This window comes from Miscanthus floridulus, chromosome 4, assembly GCF_019320115.1.
Source record: "Miscanthus floridulus cultivar M001 chromosome 4, ASM1932011v1, whole genome shotgun sequence".
NCBI classification, from domain to species: domain Eukaryota; kingdom Viridiplantae; phylum Streptophyta; class Magnoliopsida; order Poales; family Poaceae; genus Miscanthus; species Miscanthus floridulus.
Window position 1 is genome coordinate 59958450 of NC_089583.1, and position 17218 is coordinate 59975667.

The 17218-nt window shown below is 41.7% G+C and overlaps 1 long non-coding RNA gene across 1 annotated transcript; it reads left to right on the forward strand.

Annotated features, from left to right (window-relative positions):
• Positions 1-12494: 12494 nt before the first annotated feature.
• Positions 12495-15293, forward strand: LOC136551549 (uncharacterized). Its single transcript, XR_010782608.1, has 4 exons — positions 12495-13022; positions 13152-13213; positions 14420-14481; positions 15117-15293. It is a non-coding gene; the product is annotated as an uncharacterized lncRNA (long non-coding RNA).
• The last annotated feature ends 1925 nt before the right edge of the window (positions 15294-17218 follow it).

Below are 17218 nucleotides of genomic sequence, written 5' to 3' on the forward strand. Positions count from 1 at the left end.
CACGAGAGAAAACGACACTAAAAAACAGGTGCTTAATTGTCTCATTTTTGTGACAAAAACAACACTGTTTGCTGCCATGCCAATTACGATTAACTAAGTTGTCTTTGGCTAACACTACGCCTCTACGTAGGTACCACAAAAATATCTTGATCTTCAACGGAGCTTTTAGTTTCCACAAGCCTTTATTAATATTAGGGACATCATTATGGATCATTGCCAGGTAATGAGATTTGACTGAGAACTGTCCATTAGGATGCAAGTTCTAGCGAAATTCATCTTCTTGCTGGCTTAACACAAATATTCGTGATGCGTGGAAGTAAATTGTTCCAAGGCACTAATTTGTGTCCAATTAGATTTCTTTGCCAGGATAGAGTAGGTGGAGACGTGCATGGCACTTCTGCTATGCTGGGCTATGTTATAAAGGTAAGGATATTGTTGACGCAGAGTTGACTATCCTAGCCACCTGTCTTCCCAGAATCTTACTTGTGATCCATCGTGAATTATGAAGGTCCCAAAATGCACAAAATCTTGTTTAACCTTCATCAGGCTAGCCCATAAATGCGAGTCCCCATTCTTCCATTGAACTTGAGAAAGAGGCTTAGATCCTAAATATTTTTTGCGTAGCATTTGTTGCCAAGTACACTTAGTTATGAGCAATTTAAAAAGCCACTTACTCAGAAGGGCTATGTTCTTGATGTCTAAATTGTGAATTTCAAGCCCACCTTGGTTTCTGGGTTGGCATAATATGTCCCATTTGGCTAATCTATATTTTTGTTTTTGTTCATCACTTTGCCAAAAAAATCTTGACATGCACTATGTGAAAAACAGTTTGTAACAACGGAGCATTTTTTTCTTTAGGGGCGGCTGGAATTGGAGACGCCCTTACAGTGACGTGCTCAGTCTCTAGCACAGCAGCCGCCCCTACAAATGGCACAGTAGGGGCGGCTGGTAATACAAGCTACCCCTACAAATACGTCGATTTGTAGGGGCGGCTGGTACCAGCCACCCATGCCATATCCATTTATAGGGATGACTTAATCACCATCCGCCCCTACAAATGCCTGTTGTATATATATAGCGGTCACCAGAAAATTCTCTCCCCTCCTCTCTCTCTCTCTCTTAGTCTCTCTCCTCTTCGCTCCCTCTGTCCCTCGACACGGACAGGGCGTCTGCTTTTGTGCTCCATGAAACCCTAGCCCCTCTCTCTCTCCCTCCCTCCCTCACCACAAGGGCAAAGGGCTTTTGTGGCGAAAATTTTCATCACAAAAGCTTATTTTTTCGCCACAAACTAACCTTTGTGGCGACTTTTAAAATCGCCACTAGTCGCCACAAATACTCGCCTCACAGATACTCTAGTGATGATTTTTTGTTCCCCACAAATGGTTGTACTCATTAGTGAGGAATTGTGGTGCCACTAGTAAATTGGCCATTTGTGGCCCCATTCGTTGTCCCAAAAACATATGTATTAGTGGCAAAAAGTTTGTCACTTATAGTGTTTTTCGTGGTGAGAAGAGTCGTCACGACTATAGAGTATTTATGGCAATTTGGTCGTCACAGTTAACACTATAAAAGTGACGAATTATATGGTCACTAGAAACTACATATCAGTGACCAAAGTTTTGCCATTATATAAGTTTACTGTGTCAATATTTGTTCTCACAGTTTTAGTTACAACTGTGTCAAGTTGATTGCCACAGTTTATATTAGAAAAAGTGGCACCTTATCGACACAAATACATTTTATTTGTGATGTAACTCATCCTCACATATATATTACAGAGGCAAAACTTTTCCTAACAATATGTTTTTTGTGAGAATTGATAAGACATAGTAGTGCCCGAAGTTTCGCCATCACATGAGTTTGTTATGTCGATGCTTGTTCTCACTGTTTCAGTTATAGTCATGCCTAATGGTTCGCCATAATATGTATGGGAAAAAGTGGTAACTTATCTACAAAAAAACTTTTTATAGTTGCAACATGGCTCAACAGGTGTACATTATAGCAATATAATTCTCACAGTTTCAAATCTAAACCAATAATATTTATTTCAACAGTTTAAATTGGTAACCACTCAGTACACAAAATTGAGAACGCTCACAACCCTCAAAATAACTTTGATGGTACTACTACAACTTCTCCACTCTGTGCTTCAACGCAAAGAACTAAGATCATCACATGGGGATTGCCGCTCTTCTTTCAATTGTGCATTTGTTTTGACCACTGTGGAAACTTGGCCTTCCAAAGCTTGTGCTTGTTGCTCGGTAGCCTCAGCATGTTGCTTAACAACTTATGCATGTGGTCGAGCTGCAGCTTCACGTGTTCAGAAGCATCAATTTGCGCCTGCAATCTGACCCTTTCCTCAGCCACTTTGTTGTCAGCATGAATATTATCTAATAAATTAAATTTACAGACAACTTATGGAATCTATGAAATTTGCAGATATGTTATATAAAATAATATTGTTCACGATTAGAGATATACCATTTTCTATATGACAAACACATCATAATGCTCAGAATTTTTAAGTCAATTTAAATGAACAAGACATCAGAAATTATGTTGCGAAAATAGTAACCATGAAAGAGTCGTACAGAATTGTATTACCAGACTTTTTGTCATAGAAAAACACACCACTTTCACCTAATCCTACTTCAGAATGTAGGGTACAAGTTGAACTAGATGTGAAACCCAAAGATGCCGTCACAAAGGTAACATTATATTACAAACATGAGGCTGCAGAAAATTGTAGCTTTCCTAATTTTCTTTGGTGCTACATGCTATACTACATCAGATTTTTTTATGCAGAGAAAATATTTAGTGGTACTGAATGTATAAAACAAATCTATACCGTACCAGAGGTCAACTGGTCCCTTGGGTCATTGGATAAAGCAGAGGTAATCTCATCGAATTCTCTGTCCATTTCAGCAATTCGTCGAGGCCGCCGTAGAGCCATGTTCCCTGCAAAATAGCAATGGAATTAATGGAGATTTTATCAAAAGAAACAATCTGATAAAAAATAATTTAAGAAATATGAAGGAGTGAGCGGGAGACATGGATGCCCAGCAGTGTTCGTAGGTTGGTGTCTCGCAGAGGCATGGCATGGATTTGATGCATATTCACAGATCGAAAATCAGGATATCAGTATGCAGTTGGAGGCATCGCACCTTGACGGATTGGGTTGAAAGATAGAGGTGCCGAGATGGACACGGTGGCAATGGCAGCGGCAGCGGCGGATCGGAGTCGCGATGATGGATCGACATGGTGAAAGATGTGCCACATCGGTGGCGTGGATCTGTGGGTCAGCTAGCGTACCGCAGGCATCTCGGCATGCGCCATGGCGATATATGGCCTTGGCAGCCGCTTTGACCCAGGCGCAATCAGGGGCGGCTAATAATATTGATGATGGCTTGATGACGGAAGGTAACTTTTGGCAATAATAAAAATAGGAAATACTACTAGTAGTAAACACCTTGTGGTCCGCAACTATTGGAGGGAACAATTTTCACCAATACAATACAAGGACGAAACGGGTGTGCTCGGTGGGAAAGAAAAATTAAAGAATGGCAGTATTATTTCTACTAGTAGAAATTATAAATTTTAATAGCAAATATTATTTTAATATGTGTTTATTGAAAAAATATTTTTGCTATTTTTTTAGATAATGAAAAAAAATTTGGCTTTTGACCTCTTCAAATAAGATGCATCCCTTGAAAATTGGTTATATATCATTCGGTGCTATTTTTCTAAGACAAGGTTCTTTTAATGCTATTGTGGGGCTTCGCCCAGCCTCGTACTCTCGCTAGAGGCTAGCACGGCGAAGGCCAAGGGTTTCCCACATAAATAAGGAAGCGAGGGTCAAAGGTAACAGAACATGATAGTGTTGCAATAAATTTTAGAATAAATAGACATTAATTCGTGCCTTGGTACATTGCCACTCACGGGTATTTATAGGGGCATACCCATAGTCGTGGTGAATTTACATCTTGCCCTTGCTATCGCGGGCGTTTCCTTACCAGTGCACAGCGGCACGATGGACATTTCTCATGCCCGCCTCAACTACTCCCATGACGGCGCCACTGACACCGCCCCTGGGATCGCCGCTTTCCGTCTCCCGTCAAACGGCACCGGCCTATCTCCACGACGGTCCCATCTCAGGCGAGGGTTCCCTCACCGAATGTTGACAAACCTACATCTGCATAGGATTAGAGTAACTTTAGCCGGGGACCTTTGTCGCAGACACGGCTCGGTCAGTAGTCTGCGCTGAGGTCGCCTGAGGGTTCTCCTAACAGGCGAGGGTAGACCGGGGTAGCCCGCCGGAGGTGCTCCCCCCAGCCAACAGCTATAGAACTAATTTGTCCTTCTAAATCTATTACTCCTGGCTAAGAACTGCATCGACCTTGACTGCTGGCAAGCGTGTACTAATATAAAGTGTTCATAAGTTTTAATGATACAACAGTAGCAACATTAGCATAATATTGGCTATTAAAAAATATTATTTGTATATAGATATTACATTTAAATCATTAGTCGTTAATCAATTGTCATAGAGAACTTTAAATAGTTTTAATGATACAACACTAGCAATATTAAAAAAAATAGTCACATGAAAATAACACCATATGTGCATTCTTTGCGGATATGACTATCAGGTCATATATTCCATGGCTTTCTCGGATTTAGAATCGAATAAAGAAAACAATGAAAAGCACATTGTTCGATATCATTTTGACACAAATACGGATAATTACATTCAAGTTTATGAGATATGAATTTGGATAAAACAGAAAAATGGACATCTATTTCCCCCGCTAGCCACTAGAGATGCTCTTAGGTAGTTGGCACAGCTTCAAAATAGCTCCGTGTCAATTTCAATTTAATTTGAACTTCTTACAATTTAGAATGGAGAGTGTATAATTTAATTAGTTCGTTTTCCAAATATCATTGCCTAATATTTTTTATATAACGAACTCACTCATATTCGATAACTAATAAAGCAAATTATGGTGCTTTAAATCTTTGTTAAATACAAAATCGGGTCCTTAACAAATAATGAGGCTGCCTGCTATGTATATTCATCGACATTAATGTTCGCCATAAAAACAGAAAGAAAATAGAGCAAGATTCTCTTACATTTTTGCACCGAGATCAGGCAGCCAACAAAAATCTGAACTCAATCCTTCATGGACACCGCTTATACCTACACGGCCGCCGATCCATTACTTCTTGCCTCCGGCATTGGCGCAGAGCCTGAGACGCTCGTGTCCAACATGGCAACACGCCAACACCCTTGCTATCGATATTTTGTCCGATACTAATACAAATTCGAATTTTCTTAAATACGAATACAAATGAATAGTTCTAATTCGAATTCACAAGTAGAAATGTACTTGGTTAATATATAAAGTCATAAATAAATGATTATTTAAATCATATCATATAGTAAGCATTTATAAAAATTAATATAGAATACCATAATTGTCTATTCATAAAGATCAAGGCAAATACCAACATTCGGACCATCTTAGCTTTGTTTTAGCTGATATTTTTTTTATGAATAATAAGTAACTCACTCGTGTATTTCATCGGGTCCTTAACAATCGTTATTTAGGCCTGTGGGCCAAGCATGTAGTCGTGTACCTGTAGCCCGTAGCCCATATGCTCCAATGTGGTCTGCCTATCAGTCCATCCCGGGCTCCCTGTGATGCCGTCGATGCAAGCTGACGAACCGACGCTGCCCTATCCGACACGAACCATCAATGCCGTGATCTGCGAGGCGGCGAGGCTGTGAATCGGTGGTGACAGCGGAGGTCTAACCCAGTGAGGCGAGCACAGTCAGCAGGCATGCAATGACGGAGCAGCGATGGAAAACCGAAAACGGCCTTGCTAGTGCATACATTCGTTGTCTTTTGGTCAGATTTGAGCAGTGGCACAACTTAGGCCGTGTTCAGAACTGTGTTGTTGTCACGATTGAGCGAACACGGCTTGGACCGTATTTTGGGAATCGCAGACCATAATTCATGTTCTCGTGTTCCATGACGCGGGTGACTGCCAAACGCGCGTTTGTCGCGATGCGTTTGGCGGGATTATTCTACTTTTCTTGCTCAACCGATTGTGACACCGACACGGAAACAAACAAGACCTTAGCTAAAGATGCTTCCTATGATCAAAAAATATTTTGCACTAATAACCGATATAAGTTTTATTTCAAAAAATAACTCATATAAGTGTGATCAAACTAGTTTTTTTACAAATTGTATGGCAAGTAGTGGCAAATTTAAATTTCACCACAAAATTTGCTTACTAATTATGTGTCCTATGGCGCTATTTTTTGCCACTAATAAATGCTTTATTAGTGGGGTAAATTTTTTTGTCACATATATCTTGCTAAATAGTGGCAAAACAATGTTTGGCCACTCGATTTGCCACTAAAGATGCTTTCTGTGGTGAATTAATATTTTGTCACTAATAACCAACATAAGAGTGATGAAAACTAGTTTTTTTCACAAATGGTGCGGGAAGTAGTGGCAAATTTAAATTTCGCCACAATATCTTCTCACTAATTGTGTGTCCTATGGCGATAATTTTTTTTGCCACTAGTAAATGTCATATCTGTGAGGTGAACATTTTTTTGCCACAGATATCTTGTTAAATAGTGGCAAAACAGTGTTTCGCCACTCGATTTGCCACTAAAGATGCTTTCTGTGGCGAATTAATATTTTGTGACTAATAAACAACATAACAGTGATGAAAACTAGTTTGGTCACAAATAGTATGGGCATTAGTGGCAAAGAAAAATTTTGCCACATTATTTTATCACTAATGCTCCGTCTTCTTGTAGTGCCTCTCTCCATAGCACCACAGCCACGGGATCGCACGACGGAGCCGGATCGGCGGTGCAGGAGAAGGTAGATCGAATCTGGGCCCGTTCCTCCTCAAGCAGGCGCGCGATGCCATGGTGTCGGGGGAGGGCGGCGGGGCCGCACGCGCTGAAAGCTCTAGTTTGGTTTTGGCTAATTGATGAAACTCTAAGTGCTAACCTAGTTTATCAAAGTGATTATGAGATAGGTAGCACTACTCCAAGTGATGAAGCAATGACGAAGATCATGACAATGGTGATGGCATGGTGATGATCAAATGCTCAAACTTGGAAAAGAAGAAAGAGAAAAATAAAAGGCTCAAGGCAAAGGTATAAAATGTAGGAGCCATTTTGTTTTAGTGATCAAGACACTTAGTGAGTGTGATCACATTTAAGATAGATAGCCATACTATTAAGAGGAGTGAAACTCGTATCGAAATGCGGTTGTCAAAGTGCCACTAGATGCTCTAACTCATTGCATATGCATTTAGAATCTAGTGGATCACTAACACCCTTGAAAATGTTTGTAAAAATATGCTAACACATGTGCATAAGGTGATACACTTGGTGGTTAGCACATTTGAGCAAGGGTGAAGAAGACAAAGGAGATGCCAGCGTTGATCAAGTGACCGGACGCTGGATCTGAATGCACCGGATGCTGACTGCCTACGTCTGGTCACGCTGACCTGGCGGTACAGTAGCTAGGGTATACCACTGGACGCTGGGCCATGTCCGGTCGAGGTGGACCGGACACGTCCGGTCGAGGAAAAACGGATTTGGACCCTTACTGTACTCGACCGGACGCTGAAGCTCCAGCGTCCGGTCAGTTTAGCCGGAGCGTCCGGTCAGCACTTAGCCATTGTGATCTGATGGTTTAGTTTTAACTCAGAGTGACACGTGGCATAAATCAGTGGACCGGACGCTGAGTCTAGGGTCCGGTCAGTTTGACCGGAGCGTCCGGTCAGAGCGCATTTTCCCTAGTGAAGGGGTATAACGGCTCTATTCCATGGGGGCTTCTATTTAAGCCCTATAGCCGGTTGTAGCTCTAACTCTTGCACATTTTTCATTGACATAGCAACCTTGTGAGCTTTGCCAAAGCCCTCCCACTCATCTCCATCATTGATCCATCATTATTGTGAGATTGGGAGAGATTCCAAGTGCATTGCTTGAGTGATTGCATCTAGAGGCACTTGGTATTCGTGTTGCGCTGCGGATTTTGCTTGTTTCTCTTGGTGATTGCCACCACCTAGATGGTTGGAGCAGCGGTGGAGGGTTGGCACGAGTTGGTGATTGTTCATGGCTACCTTCGGTGATTGTGAGGGGAGTTGTACCTTCCCCGACGAAGTGCCGAAAGGTAACTCTAGTAAATTGCTCGTGTCATTGAGTTACCTCACTTGTGGGTAGGTTCTTGCGGTGTCCAATCGTGTGGACGAGGTTTGTGAAACACCTCTTAGCCGCCAAACCACCAAGTGTTGGCGACACACGGGGACTAGCGTGTTGGCAAGCACGTGAACCTCAGGAGAAAAATCGATTGTCTCTTATCATTTGCATTCTCTCGGTGATTGGCTTAATCTTCATCTTGTGATTGGTTCATCCCCTACACGACGGTATAATCACCCTACTCACTTATTTACATTCTTGCAAACTAGTTGGTACAAGCTCTTTAGTGTAATTAGAATTGAGAGCTTGCTTTATTATTCACATTCATCTAGTTGAGCTCTTAGTGAGTAGTTACATAGCAAGTTTGGGTGCCTAAGTAATCATTGCAACTAGAATTGTTGGATAGGTGGCTTGCAACCCTTGTAGAGCTAGAGCAAGTTTGCATTATGCTATTTGTCATACTAATCAAATTGCTCTAGTTGATTTGTAGATTTTTAAATAGGCTATTCACGCCCCCTCTAGCCATATTATGACCTTTCAAGTGGTATCAGAGCCATGGTCACCGGTTGATTAAAGGCTTAACAACCTTGATGTCAAATTATGGCTCAAGTTGTGTTCAACCATGTGGGGGGCAAACCACCGTTCTTTCATGGCACATGCTATGGTTATTGGAAGAGAAAGATGAGGATGTATCTTGGTTCAATCAATGATCAAGTATGGGAAGTGACCGAGAATGACTATGCTATCATTGATCCCAATGATCCAACAAATCAAGATAAGATCAACAAGCAATGCAATACAATGGCTCTCAACACCATATACAATGCCATTGATTCCAAGGTGTTTGAGCAAATCAAGGATTGTGATAGAGCAAATGAGGTGTGGAAGAGATTGGAGGAAACATATGAGGGCACACCGACGTTGAAGAGTGCCAAGTTATATATCCTCAAGGATAAATTAACAAGCTTCAAGATGAAGGAAGATGAGAGCATTCTGGAGATGTTCCATCGATTGCAAGTCATTGTTAATGACTTGAAGGTATTGGGAGAGAAGATCAAGGATGATGATGTCTCCCATTGATTCTTGATGTGCTTACCTCCAAGATTTGAGATGTTAAGATTGCTCATCATAAGAGGAGGATTGAAGGACATTACCCCCAACCAAGTACTAGGTGATGTCATGACACAAGAGACATACCGTGTGGAAAGGGAGGGGGATGACAAGGATGACAAGAAGGAAGAAGAGGACAAGAAGAAGAAGAACAGTATAGCATTCAAGGCTAGCTCATCATCATCAAAGAACAAAGGCAAGTCCAAGAAAGAATCAAGTGACGATGATGAGCTTAGTGACATTGATGATGAAGCCATGGCCCTATTTGTGCGCAAGATGGGCAAATTCATGAAGAAGAAGGGCTATGGTGCAAGAAAGAGAAGAGATCACACGAAGAGCAAAGAATATATGAGAAGATGCTACAATTGCAAGAGCCCCGATCATGTTGTAGCAAATTGTCCTTACAATAGTGACAATGATGAAGATGAGAAGAACAAACACAAGAAGGACAAGAATGAAAAGAAGGAGAAGAAGGAGAAGAGAATGACCTTCCAAAAGAAGAAGGGTGGAGGCTATGTGGTCACATGGGATAGTGATGGCTCATCAGATAGTGATGACTCTAGTGATGATGGCAAGAAGTCTATCAAGAGAGCACTAGCAAGCATCGCCATCAATGACAAGCCCTCCATCTTCGACACTCCATCAACATGCCTCATGGCAAAGCCTACCAAGGTAAAATATGATGAGAGTGATGATGATGAATGTGAAAGTGACTCTTGTAGGAATGATAATGATGATGACGATGATAATGAGGAGTACTCCAAGGAGGAGCTCTTGGACATGTGTGAGCAAGTGCACGCTTGCAATGAGATGAAGAGAAAGGAGTGCAAAGAATTGCGCAAGAAAGTAAAATTTCTTGAGCAATCCTTTGATGAGCTCAATGCCACTCATGAGGGGCTAATGGATGCCCATGAGAAGCTTGGCAAAGCTCACTCTAAGCTTGAAAAGGCTCACTCCTCTCTCATTGAGCAAGTCAAGAAGGAGGAAGCCAAGAAGGAGCAAGTGATAGTAACATGTGATACACTTGGTGGTTTGCACATTTGAGCAAGGGTGAAGAAGACAGAGGAGATGCCAGCATCGATCAAGTGACTGGACAATGAATCTAAATGCACCGGACGCTGACTGCCTGCATCCGGTCATGCTGACCTAGCGGTACAGTAGCTAGGGTATACCACCAGACACTGGGCCGTGTCCGGTCGAGGTGGACCGGACACGTCCAGTCAAGGAAAAACGGATTTGGACCCTTACTGTACTCGACTGGACGCTGAAGCTCCAGCGTCCGGTCAGTTTAGCCGGAGCGTTCGATCAGCACTTAGCCGTTGTGATCTGACGGTTCAGTTTTAACTCAGAGTGACACGTGGCATAAATCAGTAGACCAAACACTGAGTCCAGGGTCCGGTCAGTCTGACCGGAGCGTCCGGTCAGAGTGCGTTTTGCCCAGTGAAGGGGTATAGTGGCTCTATTCCGTGGGGGCTTCTATTTAAGCCCTATAGCTGGTTGTAGCTCTAACTCTTGCACATTTTTCATTGACATAGTAACCTTGTGAGCTTAGCCAAAGCCCTCCCACTTATCTCCATCATTGATCCATCATCATTATGAGATTGGGAAAGAATCCAAGTACATTGCTTGAGTGATTGCATCTAGAGGCACTTGGTATTCATGTTGCGCTATGGATTTCGCTTGTTTCTCTTGGTGGTTGCCACCACCTAGACGGTTGGAGCAGCGGTGGAGGATCGGCACGAGTTGGTGATTGTTCATGGCCGCCTTCGGTGATTGTGAGGGGAGTTGTACCTTCCCCGGCGGAGTGCCGAAAGGTAACTCTAGTAAATTGCTCGTGTCATTGAGTTACCTCACTTGTGGGTAGGTTATTGTGGTGTCCAATCGTTTGGACAAGGTTTGTGAAACAGCTCTTAGCCGCCGAACCACCAAGTGTTGGTTCGACACAATGGGGACTAGCATGTTGGCAAGCACGTGAACCTCGGGAGAAAAATCGATTATCTCTTGTCATTTGCATTCTCCTGGTGATTGGCTTAATCTTCATCTTGTGATTGGTTCATCCCCTACACGGCATTATAATCACCCTACTCACTTATTTACATTCTTGCAAACTAGTTGATACAAGCTCTTTAGTGTAATTAGAATTGAGAGCTTGCTTTATTATTCACATTCATCTAGTTGAGCTCTTAGTGAGTAGTTACATAGCAAGTTTGGGTGCCTAAGTAATCATTGCAACTAGAATTGTTGGATAGGTGGCTTACAACCCTTGTAGAGCTAAAGCAAGTTTGCATTACGCTATTTGTCATACTAATCAAATTGCTCTAGTTGATTTGTAGATTTTTAAATAGGCTATTCACCCCCCTCTAGCCATATTAGGACCTTTCACGCGCGCTCGAGTTCGCCGAGCGCGCCGCCACGGCGCTCGAGCTCGCCATGAGCCTCCACGTCGCCGCCGCCATCCACTATGGACTCGATCTCCACGCCGACGCCATCCCTGTCCTCGAGCTCACCGTCACCAGTCGTCACGCCGCCTACCCCTGCTGCCAAGGGGGAGGGGGGGAGGGGGAGGGGGAGGGCGAGGATGGGGCCACTACTGGCCGACGGCGATGACCAGTAGTAGCAGCATGCGGAGCCCGACTAGAGGGGCGAGGAGTGGTCCCTCGCCGCCTTCTCCGGTTGGATGCAGCTCGGCGACACGCACACCATGCTTGGCCGCATGGATGAGTCCATCGCCTGCTATGGTAAGGGCCTCGAGATTCAGATGGCTATGCTCGGCGAGCGTGACCCCCGCGTCGTCGAGACCTACAGGTGATCATCAATCCCCCCTTCACTGCTTCTTGATCTGGATCTTGTCTCTCCTAATCTCCATAAAGGCGCCATTTTTCTTTTTTTACTAGTACCTCCAATCCAATCTCAATAAAGCCAAAGAACTGATATTTTCCCCATCGTTGGTCATTAGTCGTTACAGAAAACTATGGATCTCGACAGGATTGGCATTAAAAACCAATTTCTTGCATGCAAACACCCAATAAATCTTATAAGGTACGAAGCATGACAATTTTGCTACTTCTCAAAATTGACTGATGAGCAGGTACCTGGTGGAAGCGCATGTGCAAGATCTGTAGTTCGACAAGGCAGAGAAGCTATGCCGCGAAGCCCTCAAGATCCACTAGGAGCACAGCGCTCCGGCATCCCTCGAGGAGGCCTCGGACCACCGCCTGATGGCCCTCATCCTGGACGCCAAGGGCTCTAGGTGTGCCAAATTCGATCTGCATTTTTGTTCAGTTTAATTCGATCTTCTTGTTTAGTGATGCACAATACTCCACTGTTAGTCTATTACATAATGATTTCTTGTTTAATTTCATGTAGAATCCTTGGTAGACTACATGTTTCCGGCTGATCTCACTTTAAATGCTATTTTCAGCACTACTCGATTTGTGGGCTTTATGGTGTCCATGAGCCAATGGGCCATCTTTCATTGCTGAATGTTCATATTTTGATCCAATCAGAAGTTGCATGTTCTCAAATTGAAGAACCTTGAGCTTTTCAGCATGACCAGTGGAAGTTTGCAGGTGAATCGGAAGTACAGGATAGCACCTTGTTCACCACGCTTAGAGGGCCGAAGCCCTAAGATGATGCTGCTGGAGCTGAAGCAGAAATCAGTATGATCTTGAGATAGGTGCATGTCTTTCAAAAATTCTTTCTTTTGTGGTCACTGATCAAAATGTATGATATATATTTTCATATTACTGTTAAAATGTACCAACATGTATTCTGAACAAGTAAACAAGGCTATCTATCGTTACAGGCTCCAATTCTTCTTGGACTCTTGAAAAAGTGAAGATCAATGCACCTCATTTCTACCCTTAGGTAAAAAATTTTTGGTTACTGTAACAACAAATTTAGGGGGAAAATTCATGTATACTTCAGTTGGAAGTGATACCATCACTTTCTAAAATGTTCAGGTTGCATAAGGGGGCCATAGGAAACAAGGCATATGCTTTTGTTTATTAGGAAAAAGTCTACTTAACCCCCCCACCTTTCATACTTGGTCTACTTCACCCCTCAACTATGAAACCGTCTGTTTTACTCCCTGAACTTTCCAAAACCGTCTATTTTATCCCCGGGCGGTTTTCAGCGGCGGTTTGCTACAGTGCCGGTGGTTTTGAATTTTCTTTTTTTATTTATTTATTTTTGGTGAATTTTTGAAAAATCATAGAAAAATCATAAAATGAAAAATCTAATTTTATTAGACTCTACATGAGTAGATCTACACAGTGAATATATAATACGGTATGCTTTAGTACAAATTTTTTACTATAGCCTTAGATTAATTGGAAAATCTAATTTTGTCTGTAATTAATTAGAATAATTCATAGCTACAGCTTCTATGGTCCAATTGTGGTGAAATTTTTATGGTACGCTAATTATTGTATACTTGAACTATAGTAAAAATTTCGTACTAATTGGACTATGTATAACTTAGTTATAGATAAATTCTAATTAATTACAGACAAAATTAGATTTTCTAATTAATCTAAAGCTATAAAAAAAATTAGTACTAAAGCATACCGTATTATATATTCATTGTGTAGATCTACTCATGTGGAGTCCAATAAAATTAGATTTTTCATTTTATGATTTTTCTATGATTTTTCAAAAATTCACCGAAAATAAATAAAATTCAAAACCACCGGCAATGTAGCAAACCCATGCCTACTGTAGCAAAATCGCCGTTACTGTAGCAAACACGCCGCTGAAAACCACCCGGGGGGTAAAATAGATGGTTTTGGAAAGTTCAGGGGGTAAAACAGACGGTTTCATAGTTGGGGGGTGAAGTAGACCAGGTATGAAAGGTGGGGGGTTAAGTAGACTTTTTCCTTGTTTATTATCATGTAAATACAATTACTGACTACTGGGGCTACGCATTTGAAGAATTCTACTGTTCCAGTGGTTATGTTTCATGACTATGAATCATTTTAGTTTATGAGATGTCTTGCATAATCACCATAGGATATTATAGCATCTTCTGAATTAATATATCTTTTAACTGTATTTGCCCGTGCCTTTTCTAAGGTTTACCATTCTGCCCTGGCAGTTGCTCATGGTTGATGGAAATGGATTAATCCATCCGCGAGGTAAAACACATTAACCGCTTACTGATACTGGCAGTCTCATTTTCACAGTAATGGTTTCAAGTAGCTAGCTTATTGCGTTTAGCTACTTTAATGCTTTAGTTGACAATGTTTGCATTTTGCACATGTAAACTTAGATTTTATAGATAGATTGTAAAATAATCTTTAATGTGTGCATCATGTTATTGGATTTCATAAGAACCTTAGTTAATTTCTTTGAAAGGAAATCTTGGTTCACTTTAGAAAGACTATTCATGTTATAGGACGCTGTCTAATCACATCCTCTGTGACCCCATTTCCTATTTTGAGAGCAAACTACCTTAATATATGAATCCTCATTGGAAAGATTTGGTGAATTAGACAATCTTTCTTAATTGTGCTAGGCTATTAGTATTAGTATCCATTGAAAATGGAGTATTTTCTATTTCTATGCTATTTTGAGAAAAGAATGTCCTCATAGCTGTGTGAACCCTGAGCAAGAAGACTTGGTGATATGGTTCATCTTGTCTGATATGCATATAAATAACCCACAAAGCTTCAAGAATGTAAAATCAGCATAATCTATTCTTTATATTCTTCATTACATTAGTTTTTTAATATATGTCGTTGGGTCACCCTCTAACTTATGCATTCAACAGGTTTTGGCTTAGCTGAAGTTGCAGAGGCAGAGGCTATCATGGCAGAAGCTGAAGCAGCTGCTAGAGAAGCAGAGCAGAAGCAGAGGCCCGAGCTGCACAGGCCTTCGCTGAAGTAATAGTTTTGACACTGAAGAACATAAAATGCTGCGAAACTAGTATAGCTCTAGTCCATGAATCTTTTAGATATGCTAATGGAGACGGGGATCCCGATCTTCCATCAGGTGATGGTAACTATCGTTGTGGCGGAGAATGACACACCGATCCGACTTCAGATCAAAAGATCAAACCCTACAATCTTAGCACCATAGCTCCTTTGGTTATCAACCAAGTCATGGACTAGGTTGACCTCGCTAAGAAGGCTAATCCTTGCCTATGCAACGAAGAACACAAGCAAGAACAAGAAAGAACACAACCAAATTGCAGATGAATGATTATCTCACGAAGTTGGGGTCTCACAAACTGATAAATGATGAAACTGTTCTTGATAGGATAATCTAAGCAAAACCAAAACCCTAATGGAGGGGTGGCGGCTATTTATGAAGACTCTAGGGTCGTGCAAGACCCCTAGACGCGCCCCTAATGGGCCCAAACTCGATACATGGTCCAACGGACCAAAAGACGGTGTCGCAGCACCCTGGCAGATTCTGGATGCTGACTTGTTTCGAACGATTCCTGTTGATTCCGAATAGCTTTTGATCTAAAACCACTTGGATTGGCTTCCTTATCAAATTAGCTTTCCATCCATATGTGGATCATCGAAAATGGAGTCTGGATGCATCCTAGGTGACCAGTTTAAGGCAGACTGGTCCTAGATTCCGAGGCAGACTCGAACTTGAGTTGCTTTGGGCCTCCACCTCGGGGACTCGAATCGAATTAGCCTCGGGCCTACTTCTTGACTTGGACACCCTTGCTGGCCTCCTTCCCCTCCATCCCATGTGCCAAACATGGTCATATGCATGGGTGTCATGTCCTCCTCATCCTCTCCCTTCTTGATGAAAAGCCATCCTCGGCATCGATTGTGCTTGAAACTGATCCTGCACAACATAAAGGAGAACGGGGTTGCGAGGACAAAGAAAACTAAAATAATTGTGAGAAGGAACATGACCATGTTTCCAAGTTTCTAGCATGTCATCTCATATAAAAAATTCAGCAAGCATGTAGACTACATGATCCGAATGCACACGATGTATGTCAACACTATCCTGCAAAAGATTAAAACTAACCAAAGACAATGCAGGAATAGATGGTCGAGCAGACATAGGTAGCAACCAACAATGCTCCCCTTCTTGAAAGTGAACTTGTTTCTTTAAGGAACATGAGAAAATGTTTGTATTATTATGGCTGCCCTCTAAACGATCATAATCTTGTACAACAAAAGGAGAATTCATATTATTACGAATGTATACTCGATGTATCATATATTGTTCCTTGTTGTTATATCTACCAATAACATGATATGTGTGTTTAGAAAACCAAGGCAAATCAGCATATTTAAAAAGGCTCTCTTCCAAACAATCTAGGTTACACAAAACATCAAATTCAATATAGCCCAAAGTATGTAAAGAAGACAACAGTTTGAACTCATCAATTTTAGTAGCAATATGAATAACATGTTTATTTTCAGCATAAGTCACTTGTTCCAAAACATGTAAAACTGAAGCATCTTCAACCAATTCATCTTTGTCACAAGGAACATCAAGCAAATTATCATGGGACAAAGATAAATCAAGAGAGGGTTCCACTAACAATTGCTCTATGACAGCATGGTTTGTGGAAAAATTTAGTACATTAAGACAATTTTCACCTTCCATGAGTGTAGGATCATGGCCATTACCTGTGTTCTCAGTAGGAGTAATAGGTGCATTGTGAAGTGATGGTTCTTCATTTGCATATGAGGTTGTGAGCTCCTCATTTTCTTCCACGTCATCCTCTCGCTTATGTACATTATTCTACAGAAGGTTAGTCATAGCAAGAGGAATAACAACAGACTCTTCCTCTAAATGGTGCACCTCAGCATATGAAGTCAAAACAGGAGGTGGGTTAATAAAGGTTTCTCGCATAAGAAGTTTCATATCATTCCAAGTTTGAGGTTTATCAGAAGG